Consider the following 3892-nt stretch of genomic DNA (forward strand, 5'->3'; position numbering starts at 1 on the left):
GTCGCGTGACCCGTTTTATGCTACTGGCGCGAGGGCAGCCTTACACTCGCACAACTCTCTGTTCAAAATCTTATTTTGCCAAATTTTTGGGTGATGCGATTGCGTAGGGCATGCGATCGCGTGAGTGGCCATTAGAAGGATATGACGCGATCGCGTCGGTCACACGGCCGCGTGGGAAGAATTATGCATTCAGCGCCAATCCAGCACTACTCTGGCACAACTTTCGGTCGTGCACCCTTTTCACGTCGAATTCCAGGGCACGCGGCCGCGTGAGTGATGCGGTCGCGTGGGAGGCCAATGTTTCCATTTGACGCGGACGCGTCGGCGACGCGGTCGCATGGGGCGATTTGTGCCACTGGCATGCCTCCAGCCATGCTCTTGCGTGACTCTCTGTTCGTTTTATTATTTTCTCCCATCACCTGCGGCGCGGACGCGTCAATGATGCGGTCGCGTCGCGTGAAAAATATTTTTTTATTTTTTATTTTTTTTAAAAAATAAAAGTATGTAAATGCAGATGCACAAAATGTACTAATAAAAAAAAGAGTTATTGAATAGGGAAAACTAAGAATAAAGAAAAGAACGATCATACCATGGTGGGTTGTCTCCCACCTAGCACTTTGCTTTAACGTCTGTAAGTTGGACGCTCCACTAGCTCAGGCTTCGGCCATGTGGGGATCTTCCAAGAGGAAGATCTCGAGCTCCTTATTTTTCTTCAGCTTCTCGCCATGGTACAGCTTTAAACGATGTCCATTAACTTTGATAAGTTTAGAGCTTGAAGGATGGCTTAGGTGATAAACTCCGTATGGTTTGGCCTTCTCTACTCTGTATGGACCTTCCCATCTTGATCTCAACTTGCCTGGCATGAGCCTCAGTCGAGATTTGTAAAGGAGGACTAAGTCCCCAGGTTGGAACTCTTTTCTCTTGATGTGCTGATCATGTACAACATTCATCTTCTCCTTGTAAATCCTTGAGTTCTCATAAGCTTCTAGGCGAAGGCTTTCTAGTTCTTGCAGTTGCAACTTTCTTTCAGCTTCGGCTTTCTCAATTCCCATGTTGCACTCCTTTACTGCCCAAAAGGCTTTGTGCTCTATTTCAACAGGGAGATGACAAGCTTTTCCATAAACTAAGCAGAAAGGACTCATCCCAATGGGTGTTTTGTATGCGGTTCTGTATGCCCAGAGTGTATCTTGTAGCCTAGTGTTTCAATCTCTTCTATGAGGTTTGACTATCTTCTACAAGATACACTTTATCTCTCTGTTTGACACCTCGGCTTGCCCATTAGTCTGAGGATGGTAGGCTGTTGCAACCTTATGAATTATCCCATGCTTTTTCATTAATCCTGATAGTCTCCTATTACAAAAATGGGTGCCTTGATCACTCACGATTGCTCGTGGTGATCCAAAGCGACAAATAATGTGGTTTCTCACAAAGGAAACAACAGTGTTAGTATCATCAGTGCGGGTAGGAATTGCTTCCACCTATTTGGAAACTGTTCCGAGGGTTACCTGAAACTGGAGGCCGATCTCGGATGAGATCTTCTGTACTGGTCGGAGATGATGTGTCCGGCTGGCTGATGACGGCCGAAGCTGTTGGGTCCGACTCGTTGGACTTGTAGTACTGCTGATCCTTGGCCACCGGAGGGTGGGGGTACCTGCAAGAGACTCCAATGCTTAAGTTAGCACGGGTATTAAGCAGGTTTTTATGTAGAATCAGAGTATGAGTTATACCTGGGCGCTCCAGTGCATTTATAGCAGCGTGGGCTGACCTTTCTGATAAGATAAGTTAGTTATCTTATCTTATCTTATCTTATCTTGAATGAAGTCAGCTTATCTTCAAGGGAACCGTCTTTATCTCTATAGGCTGGGATTGCCTTTGGATTCTGGGTCGTGTTCCTCTATTTGGGCCCTTTTATTGGGCTTTTGCTGTCGATTTGGCCGAGTTCTTCGTAAAGAAGTCGGTCCGCTTGACCTGAACAGGTCGGTCGCTTCGCTACTGAACATCCCAGAGTATGAACAGTGCCCCTGGTTGAGCTCGGTCTTCCTTTTGAGGTCGAGTTCTCTACTTCGGTCCTTCTTTAGTGAAGCCGAACTCAAGCATTTTGTCGATTCCTTTGCAGAAGCTTTTTTTGAATGTAGAACGTTTTCCTTCTAAAAACGCGGCCTTTTGTATTAGCGCTTTGTCCTGGGGAACGTGCGAGGGTTTAATACCCTAATTAATTAGTATTAATTGCTCCGTTTTTCCTTTGGCTCTTTATTTTGATTTTTGAAAGCTCAGAGACGGTTTCTCTTCTTTCCTCTTTCGTAACTTCTTTACCATTTTCCTCCGTTTTTCTCTTTTCTCTGTTTTTTTGCCTTCGCTTCTTCTTTTCCTTCGTGGCGGCGTCGCTTGGCGATTCTCGGGACAACTTACATCTCCTTTGTTGAAGCTTTTCTCTTCTCCAGGTGAGTTCCATTCGCATTTTCTTTCTTTTTCGCTGCTTTTGGCTTTTTTGTGATTAAGTTGTGATTTTGCTTTGAGGGAAGTTTGGATTTTTCTACTTCTACTGTGCCTGGTTATAGTCGTAATGCGTGCTCTGAATCTTTTTCGCCTTTCCTATTGCTTTAATGTGCCTTAGGGCTTTCTGCATGTTATTTCTCGTTTGTGCTTTTGATGATAATGCGTTTAATTCTGGAAAAAAGGCTGGTGTCTTTGATGATTTCTTGTTTGGTATGCTCGGTGTTGGGGCTTGCTTTTTGCTTGACTTCGAAAAAAGTTTGCGCCTTTCCACTAGGTTATTTTTACTAAACTGTAGAAATAGTGCTTTCTTCTGATAAACTGTATGAAGGTGATCCTTTTTGCATTTTTGCTTTCTTTGTTTTCTTTCTGAGAGACGCCGGGGTGCGAGCTGTAGATTTTTCCTGGAAACTTTGCCTGATTATTGCCTCCAAAGGATGCCCCAAGATTTTGGTTTGAGTCTTGGGGTTTTCCTTTTCTATGTGATCTCCTGCATCGTATTGAGTTATTTTCTCCCTTGTCCGAGATGTTTTTAGTAATCCCCTCTTCTTTTTTTTTACTTGTAGGATTTAGTTGGCCTCATGTCTTCTCGCAATAACATTGTAGAGATGTCTTCCAGAGTTCCCGAGGGGATGTCCGATTGGCTGGAATCCCTTGTTTTGTTGTGTGTTTCTATTGTGGATGCTGAATTTTGCACAGAGCTGAGGAAGCGCCATAGGATTTGTACTAACAGTTCCTGCGAGGGTGATTATGAGCTTGTTGCTCCTGATTCTGATGAGAGAGCTTGTTTTCCGACTTCCGTCGAGGGGGAGCGTCCCTCTTTCTATGCTTACGAATACTTTTTCAGCCAATTGAACGTTACTTTCCCTTTTACTGCCTTTGAAACTGATTTGTTGTGGTCCTGCAATATTGCCCCATCCCAGCTGCATCCAAACTCCAGGGGTTTTATCAAAATATTTCAGCTTCTTTGTCAGGAGTTGGATATAACACCTTCTGAAACTATTTTCCTTTATCTTTTTGTTTCGGCCAAACCTGGGGGTTCCTCCAAAAAGAAAGCTTCCTGGGTTTCTTTCAGGTCGGCCCAGGGGCATAAAGTTTTTGCCATGTATGATGAGTCGTTTAAAGATTTTAAGAACTATTTCTTCCGAGTCCGTGCCATTGAGGGGGTTCGCCCCTTTTTTCTTGATGAAAATGATGAACCTGCTTTTCCTCTTGAGTGGCAAAAGAATGTAAGAGTGTCACGTTACACATGGGAAATGCTTAGTGAGGTTGAGTGGGCCTTTCTGGTCGTTCTTGAAGATTTGTGGGGGAAGCCACCCCACCTGGACACGAAGAGATTTTTGAGTGATCCATCTTTGGTTCGAGCTGCTTTGGGTACTGCCTGATTTGTTTTTATGCT

The sequence above is a fragment of the Arachis hypogaea genome, chromosome 14 (assembly GCF_003086295.3).
Source record: "Arachis hypogaea cultivar Tifrunner chromosome 14, arahy.Tifrunner.gnm2.J5K5, whole genome shotgun sequence".
Classification (NCBI taxonomy): Eukaryota; Viridiplantae; Streptophyta; class Magnoliopsida; order Fabales; family Fabaceae; genus Arachis; species Arachis hypogaea.